The sequence below is a fragment of the Strongylocentrotus purpuratus genome, unplaced genomic scaffold (assembly GCF_000002235.5).
Source record: "Strongylocentrotus purpuratus isolate Spur 01 unplaced genomic scaffold, Spur_5.0 spur5_scaffold_1, whole genome shotgun sequence".
Lineage (NCBI taxonomy): Eukaryota > Metazoa > Echinodermata > Echinoidea > Camarodonta > Strongylocentrotidae > Strongylocentrotus > Strongylocentrotus purpuratus.
The window spans coordinates 27,670,281-27,698,010 of NW_022145594.1; the positions used below are offsets into that span (position 1 = coordinate 27,670,281).

General features: G+C 36.5%; 12 non-coding genes across 12 annotated transcripts; all 12 read right to left on the bottom strand.

Moving 5' to 3' along the window:
- Positions 1-17,594: 17,594 nt before the first annotated feature.
- On the bottom strand, positions 17,595-17,786 carry LOC115917736. The gene has a single exon (XR_004062949.1). It is a non-coding gene; the product is annotated as a U2 spliceosomal RNA (small nuclear RNA).
- Positions 17,787-18,460: 674 nt separating this feature from the next.
- On the bottom strand, positions 18,461-18,652 carry LOC115917746. Its single transcript, XR_004062959.1, has one exon. It is a non-coding gene; the product is annotated as a U2 spliceosomal RNA (small nuclear RNA).
- Positions 18,653-19,318: 666 nt separating this feature from the next.
- On the bottom strand, positions 19,319-19,510 carry LOC115917757. The gene has a single exon (XR_004062970.1). It is a non-coding gene; the product is annotated as a U2 spliceosomal RNA (small nuclear RNA).
- A 671-nt stretch (positions 19,511-20,181) lies between these two features.
- Positions 20,182-20,373, bottom strand: LOC115917768. Its single transcript, XR_004062980.1, has one exon. It is a non-coding gene; the product is annotated as a U2 spliceosomal RNA (small nuclear RNA).
- Positions 20,374-21,037: 664 nt separating this feature from the next.
- On the bottom strand, positions 21,038-21,229 carry LOC115917726. The gene has a single exon (XR_004062936.1). It is a non-coding gene; the product is annotated as a U2 spliceosomal RNA (small nuclear RNA).
- Positions 21,230-21,902: 673 nt separating this feature from the next.
- Positions 21,903-22,094, bottom strand: LOC115917727. The gene has a single exon (XR_004062940.1). It is a non-coding gene; the product is annotated as a U2 spliceosomal RNA (small nuclear RNA).
- A 676-nt stretch (positions 22,095-22,770) lies between these two features.
- Positions 22,771-22,962, bottom strand: LOC115917728. The gene has a single exon (XR_004062941.1). It is a non-coding gene; the product is annotated as a U2 spliceosomal RNA (small nuclear RNA).
- A 668-nt stretch (positions 22,963-23,630) lies between these two features.
- Positions 23,631-23,822, bottom strand: LOC115917729. Its single transcript, XR_004062942.1, has one exon. It is a non-coding gene; the product is annotated as a U2 spliceosomal RNA (small nuclear RNA).
- Positions 23,823-24,496: 674 nt separating this feature from the next.
- On the bottom strand, positions 24,497-24,688 carry LOC115917730. Its single transcript, XR_004062943.1, has one exon. It is a non-coding gene; the product is annotated as a U2 spliceosomal RNA (small nuclear RNA).
- Positions 24,689-25,353: 665 nt separating this feature from the next.
- On the bottom strand, positions 25,354-25,545 carry LOC115917731. Its single transcript, XR_004062944.1, has one exon. It is a non-coding gene; the product is annotated as a U2 spliceosomal RNA (small nuclear RNA).
- Positions 25,546-26,218: 673 nt separating this feature from the next.
- LOC115917732 lies at positions 26,219-26,410 on the bottom strand. Its single transcript, XR_004062945.1, has one exon. It is a non-coding gene; the product is annotated as a U2 spliceosomal RNA (small nuclear RNA).
- Positions 26,411-27,083: 673 nt separating this feature from the next.
- Positions 27,084-27,275, bottom strand: LOC115917733. The gene has a single exon (XR_004062946.1). It is a non-coding gene; the product is annotated as a U2 spliceosomal RNA (small nuclear RNA).
- Positions 27,276-27,730: the final 455 nt, after the last annotated feature.

A 27,730-nucleotide genomic window follows, 5' to 3' on the forward strand; every position in this document is an offset into this window, starting at 1 on the left:
TTTCAATCTATCTTCCCTAGATCCATGATGATCAAGGAGACACAATTTAATCTTGACATATGAATAGATCATAATGGGAGAAGCATATGAATGGGAGAAGCAAAATAATATATCGTGTAATGCATTATTCGTAATGTAAACCATTATCATACGTATCACCTAATTCGTCTAAGTGACGAATTAAAGTCTAGTTAATTTTGTTATCATAAGTAGCAGTACATATTGCTCCGGTTGTCTCATTTTCGCTCGCTCGAACATTGCCAGCACAAACCACTTACCTCTACCTCCTGGACAGATCATCTCCCATTCCCATCCACTATACGTTACGTACTAAAAGGCTGCATTGTCTGACCGTTCATGAATATGCATGTTTTTGCTTACCTCGGCAAAATGTTTGCTTTTACTAAATGGAAAAATGACGTTAGGGGGTTGGATGAAATGGACATAATGAACCTAGCAGAAGTGATCTATGATAATTCATGCTTCTTATCCTTCGTATGCTTGACCTATAATCTTAAAATCGCTCGGCAAACTGAGTCCAAGGTTCGACTTGTTTCACATGTGTATTATAGGCAATGACGAGCTTGCAATCTATTTTGATCAAATTACGGTGGGTAAACTTTCAAAAGTCAATGGGACATGAGGGTTCCAATGAAAGAGCTAGTGATAACGTACGTCGGGGTGGATGTGCTTTTCGTTCAAACAAAAAATGATTTTTTTTTTTTTTTTTTTTTTTCACGATTTGTTTTTGGTAAGATTCCATAGGCTAACATATTAGGCTGCTGACTCTGGCGATAGGGGGCGTTGTAAAATGAGACTAAACGGAGCTATATGTTATTTCAAGTTTTGTTATTATTAATAGTATCATTGCTATTATTTATGTTATTATTATTACCAATACATATTATTTTCATTATCGTTATCTCTATTACTGCTAATAATACTTCTACTACTACCTTCGAGCCTCTTAGAGTGTATAGTACGTTTCTATTAACCTTAGTGTAAATTTGTGGACATTTCTTTTAATTTTCGACATAGTCTTGAAAGTCTGAGTGTATGCAACATACGTTATTTATTGCACTGCTCCTGTGCACACGGGTGAGCTGGCTCTATAAGAAATAATGAGTTTCGGGCTATAATTCTACAAATTCTACAGATTTTCTACAGATTTCAACAACATCCTGACACCAAATATTACTCTATCACCATGAACGATAAAGAATATGACTTGAGAACACAGAAAGTGAGTAACAACTCCAAAAAGGCAGGCCAAAAGTCAAAAGCAAAAGCCGACAGCACGCTATCGAAAACAGTCAGCGAAAAAGAAGGCGTGGCGTGTGCTTCGGCCCCAGTGCAGCCGGCGCCGCCGGTCGAGATGATCGAGGACACCCCCGACGATCCGCGGTCAGTAATGCCCGAGATGCGAAAGCTCTTCAGTGAATTTTCTGCTAATATCGACGGGAAACTTAACATCATGATTAATGATTTAGCATCGGTTAAAAGGGATTTGTCAGTGATAAAGAGAGAAGTCAGGGATCTTGAGAAGGCAGTTGAGGATACTTCGGGCAGGATTGAGTCAGTTGAAACTGACAAAATCCCAACCATCGAATCATCCATTACGCAGCTCCGTAAAGATCTTGAAAACCAGCTTGTGCGCCAGGAACTACACCATAGGAAGCAAAACCTCCTTTTCTACGGTATCGCCCCTGCACCTGACGAGGATGTCTACGCCACCGCCACTAAAGTTATTTCGGGTATTTTGCATATACCTGCTGTGGAAGCTCAACAAATACACATCATCAACGCTCACCGCCTACCAAGAAGGGGCAATGCAACCGGAGCTGCGGCGCCCCCGGCCGGCCCCGATCCAATCATCATTAGGTTTGGCAGAATGTTGGATCGGGATAGGATCATACGTGCCTACGAGCGCGAGGAAATCGAGCGAGCGAGATCTAAATCAACCCAGGTTGAGCCCGCCCCGACCCATCGTATTTCCGTACGATCTGACCTGCCGCCGGTAATGAAGAGAGAACGGGGTCGCCTATCAGCAATAGCATACAACCTTCGGAAATCACAGTCGCTAAAAACCAAGATTAAAGTACAGGGCACGTCAGTCATCCTCCTTACAAGGGAAAATAAGGGCCAGACATGGACCACCTGGTCGGAATGACATAGCATCAAATCATAAAGGTAAAATGTTCAGTATCATTAACTTGAAAGTAAAGGCTACTCTCTCTTTTTAAATTGTTTATGATCCTCGGTCACGCAAATTACGGGATCCATTTTTTTTTCTTCTGTGCAGGCATGACAAATGCTGTTAATGCAAACAATTTGTTCAAAACTTGACGTTTAGTGTTTGAGATTTCTAGTGTTAAAGCAGTTTATCACCAGGATATTTTTTTTTCTCCTTTGTTTTCCTAACCTGGTCTTATAAAAGGTCTCAATTTAGTCCTTATGATGCTGAGACTGTACAAATAAATTTTGCAGCAACAGAGGAATGTTTCCCTCTACTTTTCACTATTCACTGCATTGTTTATATATGTCACTTTCAGTGTACCATATTAAAAGTTCAACAGGGTATATTTTGCCTTTATATAAACTATACCAAGAGAGTCGATAGGCCTACTCTTGCATATTCAACTTATTCACATATAAAAAGTATTATCAATGCTATAAAAAAAAAAATAATAATAATAATAATAACAAATAAATAAAAATAAAAATTCTGTTGTGGTAAAGGGTCACCGTATGCTGTGAATGTAAACTGAATTTTTTTAAAAAGGAAATAAATAATAAATAAAGATAAAATAACAATAATAAGTGAAAAGGGAAAATAAATATGTCAATGGTCTGACAGAGGATGTTAACTTATTGCCAAATCGCATTGACATTGTGATGCAAGTTCATAAAGTGCGCGAATAGCGTTGTGTTTCCTTTATCTATCCTCATTTAAGTGGCATTCGTATGTGTGTCATAATAAGTAAATAAATACAATCTCGTAATAATAACTAAAAAACCTAAATTATTTTGACAAAAAAAGAAAAAGGAAAAGAAGTTAACTGAGCAAAGACAAGTTTTTGCAGACTGCACATGGACTCCTTAACTGAATTTTTTTTAAATACATGTAACCTTGTTTCATTGTTCATCTAAATCTGTTTGACAGTATAATGTAAGTTGATAGAAAAAGAGAATAATCATTTTCAGCCTACCGTACTCAAATTGTATTTTCTCTTAGAAGTTTTGCATAGCCTTGTGACATGCATATACCAATAGTCGGCTGTTAGTTACTAATTGTAAATGTGAACAGTTTAGTCATTTACACCAAGGGAAGTTCTTGCGGTCTGCATTTTATATGTCCATGTTGTGACTTATGTTCATTTTAGACCCAACAGTATCACAGAACCATGATGCTATAATGAGAACGACATTAAGTGCACACAAAGTAAACACTTATGAGCACCTAGAACAGCAAAGAAAGAAAAAAAAATAATTATACAAAAATCAGATGGGATATAAGGAGTGCAAACTGCAGGATCAAAAGTTTTAATGCCAAATGCTAACCAATGTATGAGTGCAAATGGTGACACCAATATACGCCATGTCTAAATTCTTCAACAAAATATATTGTGAAAATGACTAATGGACACAGGAAATATGTATTTCTTTTATATTCAACCTATCCACACTATGTATGGGTCGAAATATCACAGATTGCAGCGTGAGTACATGTACAATCTATATGAAAGTCTGACTTGTCACTGGGAAATGTTCAACTTCAATTGTAATAAGAAATACAATGAAAATGCTGTTATTGCCTTTTTCTCAACTTTTAATTCTTCCGTTTGAGTTGGCTTATTTCCAACTTGACATATTATCAACATAGATAAGAAATCATATAGAAACATTTCTATAATTCCGTTCGAGTTTTAGCGGTAGCATATTTCCAACTTGACATACTATTAACATAGATATAAAATCATACAAAAACCATTTACATATTTCCGTTCGAGTTTTTGCGGTAGCATATTTCCAACTTGACATATTATTACATAACATAGATATGAAATCATATAAAACCATTTCCATAATTATTTGTTTGCAATGGCGGAAGGCGACAGGCTGCGATTCCACAAATATGGGAACCCGAGGGTCACGGGTCACGCGACCAGCTGGGAAGACGGTGCTCTACCCAGCAGGCCCAGTTTCCTGGGCCATTGGTTCCCTACACAAGATCTGGTAATCGCAGCCTGTCCCCACCGTCGGTTCATGGCGCTCTTGGCCATTCCTCTCCTTGAGGCATACTGGAAATGATTATAGTTCAGGAACGAAACAAAAGAACAAAACCCTCTCATTTCGGAATACTAAGACTTCCGGAACAGAAGCTCCAGCCAATAAGCCAAAACCGGCCGACCCTGTCAATAATGTAGTCCAACCAACCATCACAATAATCAAGCCCAACAAACCATCCATGTCAATAAACGAGCCCAACCAACCATCCATGTCAATAAGCAAGCCCAACCAACCATCCATGTCAATAAGCAAGCCCAACCAACCATCCATGTCAATAACAAGCCCAACCAACCAACCATGTCAACAATCAAGCCCAACCAACCATCCATGTCAATAAGCAAGCCCAACCAACCATCCATGTCAATAAGCAAGCCCAACCAACCATCCATGTCAATAAGCAAGCCCAACCAACCATCCATGTCAATAACAAGCCCAACCAACCATCCATGTCAATAATCAAGCCCAACCAACCAACCATGTCAATACAACAAGCCCAATTTCTTTCTTTCTTTCTTTTTTTTTTTTTTTTTTCTTTCCACAATCTGCATTGATTTCCATGAATGTTGTAGCCTTAAAAGAACAAAATCACACAGTGATTAACAGATTGTGTACCATTAAAAGAACAATAATGAAACATAAATCAATTTGACAATCCCCCCCCCCAAAAAAAAAAAAAAAAACAAAAAAAACAACAAAAAGCAACCTAGCAAATCTGATGTAGAAACCGAAGGAAAAAACAAAAAACAAAAAAAAACAAAAAAAACAACAAACAAACATGATGTCAATATCATAAAACAAGCCCAATTAACCATCAACCTTGTCCACTACTACAGCCCCATCGTGTCACTTATTCAAGCCCAAACTCTAAGGCAATGACATACGCAGAACTACCAGTCCGGGCAAGTACCACTCCGGTCTCCCTATATACATTTTCTCAATAAAGGACCGCCCCCTCCCCCTGACAACCTCCTACCCAATAATCATGAGCCTAATCCTGCCCGTCCACAAGTCAGCAAGGAATTGAGGGGAGGGAGGGAGGGAAAAACACGACCAACTCAAACGGAGTATTAGCTGAGAATGACCCATTGATTAGTAAAAATACACGTCGTGGGAAACACTTGCCTTGCGACCCCGATATGTATTACAAAAGCGCGCCTATCATTGATATTTACAAAACACGCGTGGTAAAGATTCGGCTTTGTGACCTCAATGTAGGTTACAAAGAGATGCGCCTATGTTTGATATTTGCCGACCTGCTGGGAAACATTCGGTTATTGACCTCAATATCATTTTACAAAAGAGGCGCGCTATCGTGTGTAGTCACCGGCTTGCCGCATATTTCCGGCCTACACTATTGCATTCTATTACAATTGGGTTTATTTTGATAACATCAAAATAAACGTATTATAGCAATCATTTAGTTGCTACATGTATTTTTCCCCCTTTAAGCCGAAAAAAGGGGCCATCATGATGAATATAAATTCAAGAAATAGATTAATAAAAAAAAAAAAAAAAATAAATAAATAAAAGAAGAAGGGAAAAAATCAAACTAACAAAATATCTTGCATTTACATCTCTATGGAATTGAACATTTCCTAAACATTTGTGTGCCACCAATAAACCTAAATGCATGACAATACTGTTACGTATTGCCTTTTTTTTTTTTTTTTTAATCATGCGCTTTGATTGCATTTGTATTTTTTGTCTATTGACATGTTTATTTTCATTCAATCGCAACATTCTATGTAAAGTTGATTCATTGAAACATTCTGTTTGACAACTTGGCAACAATATAGGCCTATACAATAATCGCCAGATCTCATTGTACCATACCATTTTGACATAATGACATAAGAGCGTCTAAGTTATGTACCCCTTTTCATGTACAATCCTTTTATGTACAGTAATAATTGTTCTCTGATATCATGGCTCCAAAAATGCACTTCATTGAATGTATGATGTGTTGGTACGTCATTTGGTTTGCAAGCATACATAACAAATTCCAGTTGAAGTTATTATACATGTAATTACTTGGCGAGAACAGGTTACACCTGTATTACGTCATTCTTTTTCGTATTACGATTGATACATTCAACATACATTGTTTATGATAATGTTGCTGTGATGTTGTCTCCCATCCTTTCCGTCAACGGCGAAACATTCTTTTCCCCAATATCTAAATGCAATCTCAGTTATTTTTCCCTCACTGTCTCGGTTTTTATGCATTATGTGTAGTCATTTATATTGACTAAAATATTATGTATACATGAATACCTATACCCTTTTTGTAATTCATGGATTTTCAACGTTGGGCATAGTAGTGTGATGTTCGGGTTGCATGTTATTAGGGAGTGGGCTGCAGTATTTGGAGGTCCGGTTTGCATGCTATGGCTGTTGCTATGTCGGACAATTAATTTGCTTGACTGACGTGGCGGCGACCGATGTGTGCGGCCCGCATTCCGGGTGCTGTGTTCCATTCAGGTTGATCGAGTCTCGTTGTTTAGAAAAATTTAAAGATCTGTTCATGTATAATGTAAGCCCACCATTATGTTTGTATAATGTTTAACCAGACAAAAATGCTCAATTTAATCATGAAATGCAACCGTCCTTGCACTGCTATTGCTTCTCATTTGTTAAAGCAATAAACCGCCCCAGATTTGTTTTTCCATACTGAACGAATTGCTTCTGTTTGATTTGGTTTGTAGTTGTATACTGCGTATATGACTAGTTGTCCTAATAATGCCGATCACTTCCCCAATATTTTTCCAAACACTCTCTATACAGTATAACCAGAGCCAGCCCAGCCCATCCTTCACACATGTTATGCCAACAGAGATTCATAGTACGTGTTTGTATCCATTTTTTTCTTTTTCATCATCATCATTATCATTATGTGTCTTCTCTCTTCCTTCTACATTCGGACGCTACTATTTCCTTACTCCTCTATTATGTCTCCTTGTTCACGTTGATAACGCCTTTATTTTCTCTCAACAGTGTTACTTCGTATTGCCTAATGTCAACAAAGAGAGAGTATTTCTAAACCCATGATGATGTCTAATTTCGATAATAGGCAATCGATGCCTTTTCAAATGCTTGGTGATGACGATTTCTTTGATTTACATCGACCTTCTCAATCTGACGATGCGTCGCATACTTCTGTTAATTCGTATGATAATTTTATAAGGGATAACACTAACGTTTCATCTGCAAATTTAGAGTTCGATTTCGATTTTGATGACCCTGCCCAACGTGGAATTACTAACTACATAACCATCAATCAATTTTGTAATGTTTCGAAAGATTTTCAAAATAATTCATTTTCCCTACTTCATTTAAATATCAGAAGTTTGAATAAGCACTTCGATGACCTTCTTTCACTAATAGATAAACCCATGTCAAACCCACTTTCCCTGATTGGCCTCACAGAAACTTGGTTAAATTACGATTCAAACCACCCATTTCATATCAATGATTATGAATTCATTAATAAAAATAGACAAAACAGAGTTGGTGGTGGAGTTGCACTCTACATTCGTAAATCACTTAAATACACTATTTTGAATGAAATCTCAGTTTGTAATGCTATTGTTGAATCCCTTTTTATTGAAATTGTGATTCCTGGTAATAAGAATATCATCGCCGGTGTTATTTATAGGTGTCCTAGCTCAAATACTCTAGAATTTTTACAATATTTGTCAAATTTGTTAAGAAATGTCAACTTTGACAATAAAGACTTCTTCTTGATGGGAGATTTTAATATAGACTTATTGAACCATGAACATAACAGGGCTTCTCAAGAATTTCTGGAATTAATTTTATCCGCCTCTTGCTTACCACTTGTATCTAAGCCAACGCGTGTTACAAATACATCTGCTACTTTAATTGACAATATTTTTTCTAATGTCATTCCGCATCCAGATTCCTATATAATTCTTTCGGACATAACTGATCACTATCCTATTGCACTGCATTATCAACTGGGTCAATCGATTAATACTAATAATTCTTCAACTTACAGACGTAAAGTTAATGAAGAAAGTCTGGCACACCTTGGAATTAATCTGGAAAATTATGATTGGTTGTGTGTGCATACTAATAAAGACATTAATAGTTCATATGAAAATTTTGTCCATATATTAAACAATCAGTTGGACATCAATATGCCGAAACAAAAAGTCAAAACTAGTTATAAAAAAACACCTAAACTTCCATGGATTTCAAAGTCTCTTCTACGCTCAATTAATCGGAAAAATAATCTTTTTTATAAATACAAAATAAAAGGTACTGAGAAATCTAAACTGAAATATACATCCTATAAAAACACATTGACTAAAATCATTCGCCTAGAAAAGAGAAAATACTTTGTAAATCGTTTGGAAATGTTTAAACACGACATGCAAAATACCTGGAAAGTTATTAAACAAGCGATGAATTTGACTAAAGGAAGATCTGACATAAATAAAATCAAGTATAACAATGAAACTGTTGAAAATTCCAAAGATATTGCGAACATTTTTAATAATTACTTTTCCTCAATCGGTAACAATCTCGCCGAAAATATCCCCCCATCAAACAAAAATTATACTGACTTTTTAGGCCCCGCTAATCCGAATTCTATTTTTTTCTTTCCGACAAATAGACAAGAAGTCCTTAATATCGTCTCTAATCTACAAAATAAAACAAGTTCTGGCTTCGATGGAATTAGTAATGTTATTTTGAAAGCCATTATTCCTTTTATTGTCGACCCATTAGTCCATATATTCAATTTATCATTACTGCATGGTGAATTTCCTGATTCCATGAAACTAGCAAAAATTATTCCCCTATTCAAAAAAGGTGATAAACTTGAAATAGGTAATTACAGGCCAATCTCCTTGTTATCTTCATTTTCCAAAATCTTGGAAAAAATAGTATTTACTCGAATGATTGCTTTCCTGAAGAAATATGATATTTTATCCAACTTTCAGTTTGGTTTCAGGGAAAAACATAGTACTGTTCATGCTTTAATGTCTTTTGTTGAAAAAATTGCCCATTCAATTGACTCGTCTTATCACACAGTTGGTATTTTCCTGGACTTCTCCAAGGCCTTTGATACGATAAATCACGAAATTTTACTTTACAAACTCGCCAATATTGGTGTCCGTGGAAAGGCCTTGGAGTGGTTCAGGAGCTACCTTTCTAACAGAAGACAATTTGTGTTTTTAAATGAGCAGGCATCTGATTTTAAAAATATTACTTGTGGTGTTCCGCAAGGGAGTCTTTTAGGCCCGCTATTGTTTATTATTTATATAAATGATTTTCATAAATCATCCAATGCTATGTCATTCATTTTATTTGCTGATGATACTAATTTATTTTTTTCACACAGTGATCCAAACATTATTGTTGATGTAATTAACGCAGAGTTGCGAAAAATATTAGAATGGATTAGAGCTAATAAATTGTCATTGAATCTCTTGAAGACGAACTACATATTGTTCAGTAACTCCTTAACATCATTACCCACTGATATTATTCTTGACAACACCCCTCTTGAGCAAGTTTCTCATACAAAATTTTTAGGTGTTGTGGTTGATAGTAAACTATCCTGGAAACTCCACGTTGAAAATATTTGTAAAACTATATCTCGCAATGTTGGTATCATTAACAGACTTAAATCACACCTTCCACAACGATCTTTGCTTATGCTTTATTCTTCTCTTATTTTACCATACTTAAATTATGGACTTCTGCTTTGGGGAAACACGTACCAAACATTGGTGGAAAAAGTTTTATTACTACAAAAGAAAGTCATTCGTATCATATGTAATGCTCCTTTTCTTGCCCATACGGATCCGCTGTTCCTTGAACATAATATCCTAAAAATTAACGATCTATACTTATTACATCTAGGTGAATTTATGTATAAATTCAATTCTGGTACTCTTCCATTTGCGTTTCACGATATGTTTAAACAAAATCGTACATTTCATAATTATCCCACAAGACAGTCAGAAGAATTTCATTTACCTTTTTTGAGAACATTTTTCGCACAAAAAACATTCATCTTTGAAGGCCCTAAATTTTGGAATACTTTGCGTGTTGATTTGAAAAACTCCCCTTCTCTCTCAGTCTTTAAAAGAAATCTAAAGAAATCTTTACTGGCCCCGTACAAAACCTAGCTCCTTGTTATATTGCCTGTGTATATTATATGCAGGAATTTTCATGATTATTACTATTGTCATTATTTTAATTTTGATCATTATTGTTGAGATTGTATTATGTTCTCCAGAGAACTCGTCACCACTCGTTTACCAAGTACTTCCTCTCATTGAACTGTTCTTCTTTTTTTGAAAATTTGATCTTGCGCGCAACCTTCATTCTGTTTGTTATCACCTTTCATCTATTTCTGTAGTCCACATGCAAACCTTTTCTCTTTACTGTATCCCTTCTCCTCTCACACTCTCCTTGTTTTCTTTGTACATTGTTCGTGTTATGCGTATTGTTTTGTTTCTCCTTTTGTGTCCTCTCTGTTGGCAATTATCCTTATTTTACTCATTTAACTTACTATTATTGAATACTACCACCCGAGGGGTCCACGATTTACAAGCATCGCTTCACAGTGGACCTCTCCGTTTCCAGCTTAACATTAATAAATTATTTTAAGCAGCAATATTTCTTGATATTCAAATATTATGTAATTCTGTTAAATTCATATTTTGTATTGCATGGTTACTACTTTGATTGTTTATTGTAATGATATTTCTATGAATACTGTATTCTTTTGCTGGAAATGAGAAAAAATAAAATTGAATTGAATTGAATTGAATTGAATCCTACTACATCTTATGTGTCTTGGGCGTGAAAGATTTAATATCCTTCCAGCATTGTGAACCGAATGTATTATTAATTGGATCTGTTGAGTCTCCTCTTGTGACTACGAGCAGCATTTTAAGAAAGAAAACCTTGTTAGTGGCTCACGCAGGAACAGTCACAAACAACCCATCGTATCCATGGTAACCGAACCATATGATGCTAACATAGTCACCTAATGACCGTATAAGCTGCAAAAAGTATGATTTTTTTTTTTAAGTAACGTGTTGACGTTATTAAACACACCAAGTAAGGTGATTGGTGGTCGCGAAAAAAAAATTGTTTTTGCATCAAGATTTCGCAGGTTAATTATATTTCTATATATGGCGTCTAGCGAGCCTAAAACCAGACTGCAGCAAAAATAGATGGATAAACAGAAGACGTTGTTTGTTCACCTCTTGCCTATACGTATTTGTGTAATCGTGGTATGATCTTTGTATATAGTTCTGCTTTGTAAAACTAGGAGAAAATCTCACATCGCGTAGAAGAATGCGTCAGACATAAACTATTCATGACCGAATGTATAGCAATTTAGAGTCACCTTGTAGAGGCGTTATATTCATATATTTATTTGTCGACAAAATGCTCTGAAATTTTAGATTATATATCAGCAGAACTTGATGTGAGAGAAAAAAAATACCGAACATTTGGATCCATTTTTGTTGCAGCACATGGTGCCCTTCATGAAGCAGCTTCGTTGAAAATAATCATTGAATCTCTAAAATTGCAACGCAGAATTAAACTTGTCATCAGTATTTTATTGTATAAATTGGCAATTACAGATTGATCTGTTTCATTTTTTTTTCATTCACAATGTTTTATTAAATACATATTTTAATTATTTTGTAAATATGAAAATGCAAATGAGTGTTGGAAATTTGAGGATGAAACGTGAACTGCTAAGGGTTGATAATTGTTTCCTGATTCATTTACATTTGTAAGGGCAAAGTCTAGTGATGTCACATTTTCATGCATGAGTAGAGTACCAAGTTTTGCTATATATGAATACAAGTAAAGATTTGTTGTATCTTGTTTAAGAGAAGGATGGGTTTTAGGGAGAGGTAAAAACATAATGTGTGAGCTTTATCATTTTTATAATGAAAGTGTGGAAGAACATCAAAGAAAAAGATTTCCCTAAAAAACATGGCTCTTCAAATGCTTTCATATTCTAAATATTGAAAGTAATAATAATAATAATAATACCTAAGATTTATAAGGCGCCAAATCAACTTGACAGTCAAATGCTCAAGGCGCAGCTTGTGCAAAAGATGAATTTAATACGTACTTGATACATTTATACAGAGTGCAATAGGAAAGGTACAGACATGAAAGGTTATGGTAATCAATTATAAGCTAAATTAAACAGATATTTCTTAAGCTTAAAAATGTGGCCCACATTTTCATGCCACGTGTGTGTGTAGTCCCATACACGTATTTCTGTGAAATTACTTGTGACTTTACCAAGACTGGGCCAAATTTATCATTTTTATTATTCCAGAACCTTGCGGTATAAACCAATACTTATTTGCAACAAGATCAACTTTTGTTCTGATCGATTCCGCACCGTTTCTCTCACAATTCAATCGCACGCACTAGTACTCAACTTTATATTTGTGTACACTCTAAACATGTTGTGTAAAATTTTACCCTACATTTTGGGTAAAAAGGGGGATGTAATATTTATTTTGCAAAAGCTTGCCCACTATTAAAGTGACTCTGTAACATTGCCTCAGATTCTGAAACAAAATCCTGGATTTGGCTCATGCTACAATCATAGTTATAAACCTGTAGCTCAGTCAGGAATCCCATGACTTTTACGAGCCGATCGCCTGTCTGGTTATCAAGATATTTAGGATTGGAAATCTAAAAAAAAAAATTTCCTTACGAGGTTTTATAACATTAAGATCTATTGGAAAAAATGAGTATTTTACCCAAAGTTTGACAATAGTACCAACTCGTTTTAAAGTATGAAAGTAATAATTTATATATTTGAAGGTGTCTAACGAATAGATTTTTGTTTTTATATGTGTATGTTTACTAAGATTTATTTTAATCGCCTACCATCTTGCTTTAAATGCAGGTTGATATTCGTGTTTGGTCGCGTTGTCGGGTTACACGCAATTTCGTGAAAACCTATCCCCACAGTGCAAACACAAAACATTGGGTGCGTCACGCTGTAGAGTCACATGAACTTGTGTGTAAACATTCCCCCTTATTTCACGAAAGGTCGGGAAAAATAAAATGAAGATAACCTATTTTGTTCAGATTTGTGAATAAATACCCACCCAAATGACGAGTTGCCGTTCGGTAGCCTTCACAAACGCTTATGAATATTCATATCGTATTAAACATTGTCGCGCCGACACTCTAGTTTACGTGGATTTGCTGTAGGTTTTGCAGAAAGTGTCCGGAAATCTGGACCTAGTACTTTAGTGATAAGTGCGGTTTATTTCACAAAAGTTGTACCCGACCCTTCGAGGATTAGGCCTTGAACATTGAATTTCACGAAACTTTAGGTACGTTTATGCTCAGCTTTTTCTGGCCAGAATGAGGCATCTATTACGCATTTAGATCAAAAACTCATAAAAGGGTGCGTTTACGATTGGCGATTCTGCAAAATCGGCGATTCTGGGGAAGCATAAACGCATTTAAACGCGTTTAAATGGGGTCAACGCACTGACCTCTAGTGGGTCTATGTAGCATGCGCAGTGCAGGTTTGCGAATCCAGCTGCAAGGCCACCCAGCCATAATTGCCTGGAGGAGCAAGAGAAGTGAGCATAAACAGTACACCGTGGAACTGCGATTACGATAAGCGTTTACGATGAGCGTTTCAAATCGCTCATTCTGCCTTCAAAACTGAGCATAAACGTACCCTTTGTGTAACCGACGCGAATATCCGATGGAACGATGTGAGCCTTTTATTTAAGATTACAGATTAATGTTGTTAAACCAAAAGTAATGTAGCAACGATAGAAGTAGATATGTTGTAGAAAACTAGCTGAACAGTACAGTTGTTTCATGTACATAGTCATTCGGCGGGATCATATTTTAATTATAAATGATCATCGCCGTATGACAAACAAGTATCAAAATATTAACAGAGTATACATGATGTAAACTAATGTTTTTGCAAATATCTGTTTATTATGTCTAAAAAAGGTGAATCTATGTGAAATATATTCTACAGATTATTTTTTACTTTACTTTCAAAACTTGTTAATTTTGTGAATACTAGATTTATAGTAAACAAACAAATGAAAACGCTTATCTAAGTTCATGTCAGTGCATACATATCGTTCATGATAATAACAATGCAGTCATTTTTATGTCTAATATGCACCCACAAGGAGCTCAAGGCGCAGAGCATCTGATATTCCCTGTTATATTCAATCTTGTGTATTGTTGCGATAACTCTATCTTTAATTAGTGAATATTAAACATGTTTTGTTTCTGTTTGGTATGATAACACTATGGTATGTATGTATTTATCCAACGAACACGCACATACATTTTAAAACTGTTTATTGTTCATAGTGTTAAAACAAGTACTGATGTTTTCACAATGCTTAGAATTGTTAGAAATTATTCTTTATAATGATGCGGCAAATAGGCCCCATAAACAAACTCACAACATACTTGCAATTAATTTTCCTTGTTGGCATTTGCCTGCATTCCAACATATTATTGACGCGGTGTTCACGAACACTGTATCGCATCTCAATGCAGAAGCCACGAAATATTTTTTTAAAATGTTGTTTCATCTTCTGCTTAATAATGACAATGATCAGGCTATCAACAATTCGACCTAATTAAGTAAATTATTTTAGGTCTAGTCTGCCAAAAATAGTTCGGCACAGCACACATGCATATATATACTATGTGAACTGAATGTTTACACACAATTTATTTATCATACTTTTTACATATGTAAATAATGTAGTACTTGACTGTACATGATTATGATAGATAGATTTATATAAGTCATTGTGATGTCACTTTAATATTGTTATCGGATTGAACGTATGATATGTAATTATCAAATTTCTTTTACTGAATAAAATGGTTTTATAGCAAACTATGAAGCTTTTGTATGAACCTTTATGTCTTCAGTTATCTGAATCAAAATAAGCACTTATGAACATTGAATCATGGCATTCAAGGGCAAATAAAGGGGAAGGGGACAGTTTTATATACGATATGGATTCAAGAATACATCTCCCGTTAAAGCAGGGGATCGCTAAAACTATTCGACTGGAAAATTAAAAAATTACTTTCGTTTTCTTTTCTTAGTAGAAGTTAAAACGTAATAAACAAATCTTCGTTCTCAAATATTAGCCTTATAGCACTAACATTTCCAGGCTTTAGTGTGCTAGCTGTCTTTTGATGTTAAAGTCAATTGTATTCCTTTATACGAATAAATGCTGTAAGATCAGAGATATGGACTTCGTATTCTTCTTATTAAATGACAACCCTTTCAACATCTTTTAAAATAATTATTGGAAGAGAAGTAAAACCTTCCTATTTGAATATGTTGAACCCCTCCATCCAAAATTTACCGACCAATAAAATCGATCTAGTTACAACTCTCTACTCTTGTACATTTAGATAGGTAATATGGGCTATAGAAAATCTTAACCCATCACATATAAGAGAGCAAATGTAAATGTTAAAAGAATTTTAAGAAGATTTTGCAACGACAGCTGACAAGAGATGGGGCTGTTGCACAAATCTTGATTGTAGTTGCAAGCCCTTCCGTTGGCGAATTTGACAGGTTGATTTAATAGGGGGAAAGAGAGGAGACGAAAGAAAGAGAGAGGTTGAAAGGAAGAAGAAGAGGAGGAAGAAAGATAGGAAGAGAGAGTAGGCAAAATGAAAGAAAGAGGAAGAGAGGGGAGGGATAAGTAGAGAGAGGAGAGAAAGGAAGAGAGAGGGGAGGAGAGTGGGAAGAAGGTGACGAGTGAGGGAGAGAGGGGGTGGAGAGAGAGAGAGAGAGGGTAGAGGATGATAGAGAAAAGAGAGAGGCAGATAGGGGTGAGAGGAAGAGAGGGATTTTATTCTCGGACTGTTAAATGATTTTGGCATTTTTCGTTTCTTTACGGGAATGGCTAAAATCACGACTGCAATTTCGACCAATCAGATGGCTGGATTTCTTAAGTGAGGTAGATAACATCACCTACATGTATAAGGACAGAAGAGCAGCTGTTGTTTTTATGTATAGCAGAGGATTGTATACGTAACAGTCCTACGAAAGCTTCAAGTACTACATGTGGAAATCATTCAATTGTTTTTTTCTGACAGACTTCGTTGTTCTTATTTTCAACTCCGGTCTGATTTAGAGGGGCGTATCACTTCTGTATTATGTTCTTTTCCAGATTATTGTTTTCGTATAATTATGAAGTATATACGCACTGTATGATTAAAAGTGAAGCATTGCATTTTTCAATAAACTAAATTTTGCAACACGAGGAAATGTTCCTCTTATTCTTGGGGTAATTTTAATTGTTTAACTGATCATGCGTGTCGATGGCAAGCCATTTTAACATAAATTCATATTTCTTGATATCAAAAATGACCATGGACACTCAAGAGCAGTGGCGTTCACGCAGTTCTCGTCCACTCGACCTAAAAGTCCCTATTGATCGACTTTGTGAGACTGCACCCCATCCCCCCCCCCCCCCCTCCGTGAGGTGGACGTTCATGCCGTTCTCGTCCACTCGATCTAAAAGTCCCTATTGATCGACTTTGTGAGACTGCACCCACCCCCCCCCCCCCCTCCGTGAGGTGGACGACGCCGCTAGACCCCAGGCATTGTTAATTAACGGACTCTGAAAGACTCCCGAATCCCATCCAAGGAGAAGGATCAGGCAACAGCTGCCCTCATCCACAAGATGGAGTAAAACAAATGCCCAAGCAGCTTTCGACCAATTGCTCTTCAAAGCTGTCTCTACAAGGGAGAAAAGGAGAGGAACAAAACAGAAGAAGAAAAAAAGGGGGAAGCAAAAGAACGATAAATTTAATTCGTCATTGGAACCATTTATATGGTCTGTTAATTACAACAAAAAACTGGAAGACTACATCATCTTTGAAGGAGAAAAGAATCATATGTTATAAATGATGATGGTTATAGCGATGACGAACATAATCGTGTAATAGTATAGATCTCCTTTTGAAGAAAAAAAACTGTGATGACATCATCAAAATGAAAAATAGTCGACGCAAATTTTGTTGAGAATTGCCTCAGCTACAACATATCAAAATTTGGAAGAAAAAAAAGATCGATGTTTTCAGAGATAGAATCATTTTTCCAAAAAAAATGCTGACGTCATAATATGCAAATTCGTATTTGAAAGCTAGTTGAAAGATAATCGATGAATATCATCAGAGATACAGTAAAAGTAAAAAGTAAAAATGGAGAGGAAAAGAGTTCTTTCTTTGGTATATTTTAACCCCCTGAGGGGTGGGCCGATCCCGGAAGTACTGCAATACCGGGCCAACCCGTGGCCAGGACGGAGCAAGCCCCTATTCCATGGCCTAGGTTCAAAAATCAGTTTAATATACAAGCGACTCGGTGAGTCGCGTTTCAGATATTAAGCTGAAAAGAACAGATACTACACATGATCTTAGCCAAAAGGCCGAGAAGCGATAATTGCACACCGAAGCTGAAGAAGAATATCCAAATCCTACGGACCAGGCGATGCGGTGATCAAAATGTTGCTTTTACAGACTTCACGTAGTCAATTTTGTACGATATCTTTTAAACGGTAAAAGCTTTTGAAAAACGAATGCCACACTGCAGAAACGTTACTGTGTGTTCAAACGAATGGGATGAAATAAATCACAGAATTATAGGTAAAAAGAAAGATATTGATCATTAAAGGAGAAAACATTTGCTTCGAGTCACCCTTCAAGCGACCATGCAACACCAACCATTTTGTACCATATTCAAGAATCCGCGTTAGAACGTCACGACTGGATAAGCACAGTGAATACTTGTGATGTATCATGACGTCGCGAATCTGTTGATTAGATACATCTTTTATTGCACAGTGATACATAAGGAACATAGTATTAATTCAAAAGTCGTACTGAACGTTATGTAGGCAAGAACAAATTGAAAGAAAATCGATAAGAAAAAAAAAAAAAAAAAAAAAAAAAAAAAAAAAATCGTTTTCCATAAAAATGCTGACGTCATAATATGCAAATTCGTATTTGAAAGCTAGTTGAAAGATAATCGATGAATATCATCAGAGATACAGTAAAAGTAAAAAGTAAAAATGGAGAGGAAAAGAGTTCTTTCTTTGGTATATTTTAACCCCCTGAGGGGTGGGCCGATCCCGGAAGTACTGCAATACCGGGCCAACCCGTGGCCAGGACGGAGCAAGCCCCTATTCCATGGCCTAGGTTCAAAAATCAGTTTAATATACAAGCGACTCGGTGAGTCGCGTTTCAGATATTAAGCTGAAAAGAACAGATACTACACATGATCTTAGCCAAAAGGCCGAGAAGCGATAATTGCACACCGAAGCTGAAGAAGAATATCCAAATCCTACGGACCAGGCGATGCGGTGATCAAAATGTTGCTTTTACAGACTTCACGTAGTCAATTTTGTACGATATCTTTTAAACGGTAAAAGCTTTTGAAAAACGAATGCCACACTGCAGAAACGTTACTGTGTGTTCAAACGAATGGGATGAAATAAATCACAGAATTATAGGTAAAAAGAAAGATATTGATCATTAAAGGAGAAAACATTTGCTTCGAGTCACCCTTCAAGCGACCATGCAACACCAACCATTTTGTACCATATTCAAGAATCCGCGTTAGAACGTCACGACTGGATAAGCACAGTGAATACTTGTGATGTATCATGACGTCGCGAATCTGTTGATTAGATACATCTTTTATTGCACAGTGATACATAAGGAACATAGTATTAATTCAAAAGTCGTACTGAACGTTATGTAGGCAAGAACAAATTGAAAGAAAATCGATAAGAAAAAAAAAAAAAAAAAAAAAAAAAATCGTTTTCCATAAAAATGCTGACGTCATAATATGCAAATTCGTATTTGAAAGCTAGTTGAAAGATAATCGATGAATATCATCAGAGATACAGTAAAAGTAAAAAGTAAAAATGGAGAGGAAAAGAGTTCTTTCTTTGGTATATTTTAACCCCCTGAGGGGTGGGCCGATCCCGGAAGTACTGCAATACCGGGCCAACCCGTGGCCAGGACGGAGCAAGCCCCTATTCCATGGCCTAGGTTCAAAAATCAGTTTAATATACAAGCGACTCGGTGAGTCGCGTTTCAGATATTAAGCTGAAAAGAACAGATACTACACATGATCTTAGCCAAAAGGCCGAGAAGCGATAATTGCACACCGAAGCTGAAGAAGAATATCCAAATCCTACGGACCAGGCGATGCGGTGATCAAAATGTTGCTTTTACAGACTTCACGTAGTCAATTTTGTACGATATCTTTTAAACGGTAAAAGCTTTTGAAAAACGAATGCCACACTGCAGAAACGTTACTGTGTGTTCAAACGAATGGGATGAAATAAATCACAGAATTATAGGTAAAAAGAAAGATATTGATCATTAAAGGAGAAAACATTTGCTTCGAGTCACCCTTCAAGCGACCATGCAACACCAACCATTTTGTACCATATTCAAGAATCCGCGTTAGAACGTCACGACTGGATAAGCACAGTGAATACTTGTGATGTATCATGACGTCGCGAATCTGTTGATTAGATACATCTTTTATTGCACAGTGATACATAAGGAACATAGTATTAATTCAAAAGTCGTACTGAACGTTATGTAGGCAAGAACAAATTGAAAGAAAATCGATAAGAAAAAAAAAAAAAAAAAAAAAAAAAAAAAAATCGTTTTCCATAAAAATGCTGACGTCATAATATGCAAATTCGTATTTGAAAGCTAGTTGAAAGATAATCGATGAATATCATCAGAGATACAGTAAAAGTAAAAAGTAAAAATGGAGAGGAAAAGAGTTCTTTCTTTGGTATATTTTAACCCCCTGAGGGGTGGGCCGATCCCGGAAGTACTGCAATACCGGGCCAACCCGTGGCCAGGACGGAGCAAGCCCCTATTCCATGGCCTAGGTTCAAAAATCAGTTTAATATACAAGCGACTCGGTGAGTCGCGTTTCAGATATTAAGCTGAAAAGAACAGATACTACACATGATCTTAGCCAAAAGGCCGAGAAGCGATAATTGCACACCGAAGCTGAAGAAGAATATCCAAATCCTACGGACCAGGCGATGCGGTGATCAAAATGTTGCTTTTACAGACTTCACGTAGTCAATTTTGTACGATATCTTTTAAACGGTAAAAGCTTTTGAAAAACGAATGCCACACTGCAGAAACGTTACTGTGTGTTCAAACGAATGGGATGAAATAAATCACAGAATTATAGGTAAAAAGAAAGATATTGATCATTAAAGGAGAAAACATTTGCTTCGAGTCACCCTTCAAGCGACCATGCAACACCAACCATTTTGTACCATATTCAAGAATCCGCGTTAGAACGTCACGACTGGATAAGCACAGTGAATACTTGTGATGTATCATGACGTCGCGAATCTGTTGATTAGATACATCTTTTATTGCACAGTGATACATAAGGAACATAGTATTAATTCAAAAGTCGTACTGAACGTTATGTAGGCAAGAACAAATTGAAAGAAAATCGAAAAAAAAAAAAAAAAAAAAAAAAAAAAATCGTTTTCCATAAAAATGCTGACGTCATAATATGCAAATTCGTATTTGAAAGCTAGTTGAAAGATAATCGATGAATATCATCAGAGATACAGTAAAAGTAAAAAGTAAAAATGGAGAGGAAAAGAGTTCTTTCTTTGGTATATTTTAACCCCCTGAGGGGTGGGCCGATCCCGGAAGTACTGCAATACCGGGCCAACCCGTGGCCAGGACGGAGCAAGCCCCTATTCCATGGCCTAGGTTCAAAAATCAGTTTAATATACAAGCGACTCGGTGAGTCGCGTTTCAGATATTAAGCTGAAAAGAACAGATACTACACATGATCTTAGCCAAAAGGCCGAGAAGCGATAATTGCACACCGAAGCTGAAGAAGAATATCCAAATCCTACGGACCAGGCGATGCGGTGATCAAAATGTTGCTTTTACAGACTTCACGTAGTCAATTTTGTACGATATCTTTTAAACGGTAAAAGCTTTTGAAAAACGAATGCCACACTGCAGAAACGTTACTGTGTGTTCAAACGAATGGGATGAAATAAATCACAGAATTATAGGTAAAAAGAAAGATATTGATCATTAAAGGAGAAAACATTTGCTTCGAGTCACCCTTCAAGCGACCATGCAACACCAACCATTTTGTACCATATTCAAGAATCCGCGTTAGAACGTCACGACTGGATAAGCACAGTGAATACTTGTGATGTATCATGACGTCGCGAATCTGTTGATTAGATACATCTTTTATTGCACAGTGATACATAAGGAACATAGTATTAATTCAAAAGTCGTACTGAACGTTATGTAGGCAAGAACAAATTGAAAGAAAATCGATAAGAAAAAAAAAAAAAAAAAAAAAAAAAAAAAAAAATCGTTTTCCATAAAAATGCTGACGTCATAATATGCAAATTCGTATTTGAAAGCTAGTTGAAAGATAATCGATGAATATCATCAGAGATACAGTAAAAGTAAAAAGTAAAAATGGAGAGGAAAAGAGTTCTTTCTTTGGTATATTTTAACCCCCTGAGGGGTGGGCCGATCCCGGAAGTACTGCAATACCGGGCCAACCCGTGGCCAGGACGGAGCAAGCCCCTATTCCATGGCCTAGGTTCAAAAATCAGTTTAATATACAAGCGACTCGGTGAGTCGCGTTTCAGATATTAAGCTGAAAAGAACAGATACTACACATGATCTTAGCCAAAAGGCCGAGAAGCGATAATTGCACACCGAAGCTGAAGAAGAATATCCAAATCCTACGGACCAGGCGATGCGGTGATCAAAATGTTGCTTTTACAGACTTCACGTAGTCAATTTTGTACGATATCTTTTAAACGGTAAAAGCTTTTGAAAAACGAATGCCACACTGCAGAAACGTTACTGTGTGTTCAAACGAATGGGATGAAATAAATCACAGAATTATAGGTAAAAAGAAAGATATTGATCATTAAAGGAGAAAACATTTGCTTCGAGTCACCCTTCAAGCGACCATGCAACACCAACCATTTTGTACCATATTCAAGAATCCGCGTTAGAACGTCACGACTGGATAAGCACAGTGAATACTTGTGATGTATCATGACGTCGCGAATCTGTTGATTAGATACATCTTTTATTGCACAGTGATACATAAGGAACATAGTATTAATTCAAAAGTCGTACTGAACGTTATGTAGGCAAGAACAAATTGAAAGAAAATCGATAAGAAAAAAAAAAAAAAAAAAAAAAAAAAAAAAAAAAAATCGTTTTCCATAAAAATGCTGACGTCATAATATGCAAATTCGTATTTGAAAGCTAGTTGAAAGATAATCGATGAATATCATCAGAGATACAGTAAAAGTAAAAAGTAAAAATGGAGAGGAAAAGAGTTCTTTCTTTGGTATATTTTAACCCCCTGAGGGGTGGGCCGATCCCGGAAGTACTGCAATACCGGGCCAACCCGTGGCCAGGACGGAGCAAGCCCCTATTCCATGGCCTAGGTTCAAAAATCAGTTTAATATACAAGCGACTCGGTGAGTCGCGTTTCAGATATTAAGCTGAAAAGAACAGATACTACACATGATCTTAGCCAAAAGGCCGAGAAGCGATAATTGCACACCGAAGCTGAAGAAGAATATCCAAATCCTACGGACCAGGCGATGCGGTGATCAAAATGTTGCTTTTACAGACTTCACGTAGTCAATTTTGTACGATATCTTTTAAACGGTAAAAGCTTTTGAAAAACGAATGCCACACTGCAGAAACGTTACTGTGTGTTCAAACGAATGGGATGAAATAAATCACAGAATTATAGGTAAAAAGAAAGATATTGATCATTAAAGGAGAAAACATTTGCTTCGAGTCACCCTTCAAGCGACCATGCAACACCAACCATTTTGTACCATATTCAAGAATCCGCGTTAGAACGTCACGACTGGATAAGCACAGTGAATACTTGTGATGTATCATGACGTCGCGAATCTGTTGATTAGATACATCTTTTATTGCACAGTGATACATAAGGAACATAGTATTAATTCAAAAGTCGTACTGAACGTTATGTAGGCAAGAACAAATTGAAAGAAAATCGATAAGAAAAAAAAAAAAAAAAAAAAAAAAAAAATCGTTTTCCATAAAAATGCTGACGTCATAATATGCAAATTCGTATTTGAAAGCTAGTTGAAAGATAATCGATGAATATCATCAGAGATACAGTAAAAGTAAAAAGTAAAAATGGAGAGGAAAAGAGTTCTTTCTTTGGTATATTTTAACCCCCTGAGGGGTGGGCCGATCCCGGAAGTACTGCAATACCGGGCCAACCCGTGGCCAGGACGGAGCAAGCCCCTATTCCATGGCCTAGGTTCAAAAATCAGTTTAATATACAAGCGACTCGGTGAGTCGCGTTTCAGATATTAAGCTGAAAAGAACAGATACTACACATGATCTTAGCCAAAAGGCCGAGAAGCGATAATTGCACACCGAAGCTGAAGAAGAATATCCAAATCCTACGGACCAGGCGATGCGGTGATCAAAATGTTGCTTTTACAGACTTCACGTAGTCAATTTTGTACGATATCTTTTAAACGGTAAAAGCTTTTGAAAAACGAATGCCACACTGCAGAAACGTTACTGTGTGTTCAAACGAATGGGATGAAATAAATCACAGAATTATAGGTAAAAAGAAAGATATTGATCATTAAAGGAGAAAACATTTGCTTCGAGTCACCCTTCAAGCGACCATGCAACACCAACCATTTTGTACCATATTCAAGAATCCGCGTTAGAACGTCACGACTGGATAAGCACAGTGAATACTTGTGATGTATCATGACGTCGCGAATCTGTTGATTAGATACATCTTTTATTGCACAGTGATACATAAGGAACATAGTATTAATTCAAAAGTCGTACTGAACGTTATGTAGGCAAGAACAAATTGAAAGAAAATCGATAAGAAAAAAAAAAAAAAAAAAAAAAAAAAAAAAAAAATCGTTTTCCATAAAAATGCTGACGTCATAATATGCAAATTCGTATTTGAAAGCTAGTTGAAAGATAATCGATGAATATCATCAGAGATACAGTAAAAGTAAAAAGTAAAAATGGAGAGGAAAAGAGTTCTTTCTTTGGTATATTTTAACCCCCTGAGGGGTGGGCCGATCCCGGAAGTACTGCAATACCGGGCCAACCCGTGGCCAGGACGGAGCAAGCCCCTATTCCATGGCCTAGGTTCAAAAATCAGTTTAATATACAAGCGACTCGGTGAGTCGCGTTTCAGATATTAAGCTGAAAAGAACAGATACTACACATGATCTTAGCCAAAAGGCCGAGAAGCGATAATTGCACACCGAAGCTGAAGAAGAATATCCAAATCCTACGGACCAGGCGATGCGGTGATCAAAATGTTGCTTTTACAGACTTCACGTAGTCAATTTTGTACGATATCTTTTAAACGGTAAAAGCTTTTGAAAAACGAATGCCACACTGCAGAAACGTTACTGTGTGTTCAAACGAATGGGATGAAATAAATCACAGAATTATAGGTAAAAAGAAAGATATTGATCATTAAAGGAGAAAACATTTGCTTCGAGTCACCCTTCAAGCGACCATGCAACACCAACCATTTTGTACCATATTCAAGAATCCGCGTTAGAACGTCACGACTGGATAAGCACAGTGAATACTTGTGATGTATCATGACGTCGCGAATCTGTTGATTAGATACATCTTTTATTGCACAGTGATACATAAGGAACATAGTATTAATTCAAAAGTCGTACTGAACGTTATGTAGGCAAGAACAAATTGAAAGAAAATCGATAAGAAAAAAAAAAAAAAAAAAAAAAAAATCGTTTTCCATAAAAATGCTGACGTCATAATATGCAAATTCGTATTTGAAAGCTAGTTGAAAGATAATCGATGAATATCATCAGAGATACAGTAAAAGTAAAAAGTAAAAATGGAGAGGAAAAGAGTTCTTTCTTTGGTATATTTTAACCCCCTGAGGGGTGGGCCGATCCCGGAAGTACTGCAATACCGGGCCAACCCGTGGCCAGGACGGAGCAAGCCCCTATTCCATGGCCTAGGTTCAAAAATCAGTTTAATATACAAGCGACTCGGTGAGTCGCGTTTCAGATATTAAGCTGAAAAGAACAGATACTACACATGATCTTAGCCAAAAGGCCGAGAAGCGATAATTGCACACCGAAGCTGAAGAAGAATATCCAAATCCTACGGACCAGGCGATGCGGTGATCAAAATGTTGCTTTTACAGACTTCACGTAGTCAATTTTGTACGATATCTTTTAAACGGTAAAAGCTTTTGAAAAACGAATGCCACACTGCAGAAACGTTACTGTGTGTTCAAACGAATGGGATGAAATAAATCACAGAATTATAGGTAAAAAGAAAGATATTGATCATTAAAGGAGAAAACATTTGCTTCGAGTCACCCTTCAAGCGACCATGCAACACCAACCATTTTGTACCATATTCAAGAATCCGCGTTAGAACGTCACGACTGGATAAGCACAGTGAATACTTGTGATGTATCATGACGTCGCGAATCTGTTGATTAGATACATCTTTTATTGCACAGTGATACATAAGGAACATAGTATTAATTCAAAAGTCGTACTGAACGTTATGTAGGCAAGAACAAATTGAAAGAAAATCGATAAGAAAAAAAAAAAAAAAAAAAAAAAAAAAAAAAAATCGTTTTCCATAAAAATGCTGACGTCATAATATGCAAATTCGTATTTGAAAGCTAGTTGAAAGATAATCGATGAATATCATCAGAGATACAGTAAAAGTAAAAAGTAAAAATGGAGAGGAAAAGAGTTCTTTCTTTGGTATATTTTAACCCCCTGAGGGGTGGGCCGATCCCGGAAGTACTGCAATACCGGGCCAACCCGTGGCCAGGACGGAGCAAGCCCCTATTCCATGGCCTAGGTTCAAAAATCAGTTTAATATACAAGCGACTCGGTGAGTCGCGTTTCAGATATTAAGCTGAAAAGAACAGATACTACACATGATCTTAGCCAAAAGGCCGAGAAGCGATAATTGCACACCGAAGCTGAAGAAGAATATCCAAATCCTACGGACCAGGCGATGCGGTGATCAAAATGTTGCTTTTACAGACTTCACGTAGTCAATTTTGTACGATATCTTTTAAACGGTAAAAGCTTTTGAAAAACGAATGCCACACTGCAGAAACGTTACTGTGTGTTCAAACGAATGGGATGAAATAAATCACAGAATTATAGGTAAAAAGAAAGATATTGATCATTAAAGGAGAAAACATTTGCTTCGAGTCACCCTTCAAGCGACCATGCAACACCAACCATTTTGTACCATATTCAAGAATCCGCGTTAGAACGTCACGACTGGATAAGCACAGTGAATACTTGTGATGTATCATGACGTCGCGAATCTGTTGATTAGATACATCTTTTATTGCACAGTGATACATAAGGAACATAGTATTAATTCAAAAGTCGTACTGAACGTTATGTAGGCAAGAACAAATTGAAAGAAAATCGATAAGAAAAAAAAAAAAAAAAAAAAAAAAAAAAAAAAATCGTTTTCCATAAAAATGCTGACGTCATAATATGCAAATTCGTATTTGAAAGCTAGTTGAAAGATAATCGATGAATATCATCAGAGATACAGTAAAAGTAAAAAGTAAAAATGGAGAGGAAAAGAGTTCTTTCTTTGGTATATTTTAACCCCCTGAGGGGTGGGCCGATCCCGGAAGTACTGCAATACCGGGCCAACCCGTGGCCAGGACGGAGCAAGCCCCTATTCCATGGCCTAGGTTCAAAAATCAGTTTAATATACAAGCGACTCGGTGAGTCGCGTTTCAGATATTAAGCTGAAAAGAACAGATACTACACATGATCTTAGCCAAAAGGCCGAGAAGCGATAATTGCACACCGAAGCTGAAGAAGAATATCCAAATCCTACGGACCAGGCGATGCGGTGATCAAAATGTTGCTTTTACAGACTTCACGTAGTCAATTTTGTACGATATCTTTTAAACGGTAAAAGCTTTTGAAAAACGAATGCCACACTGCAGAAACGTTACTGTGTGTTCAAACGAATGGGATGAAATAAATCACAGAATTATAGGTAAAAAGAAAGATATTGATCATTAAAGGAGAAAACATTTGCTTCGAGTCACCCTTCAAGCGACCATGCAACACCAACCATTTTGTACCATATTCAAGAATCCGCGTTAGAACGTCACGACTGGATAAGCACAGTGAATACTTGTGATGTATCATGACGTCGCGAATCTGTTGATTAGATACATCTTTTATTGCACAGTGATACATAAGGAACATAGTATTAATTCAAAAGTCGTACTGAACGTTATGTA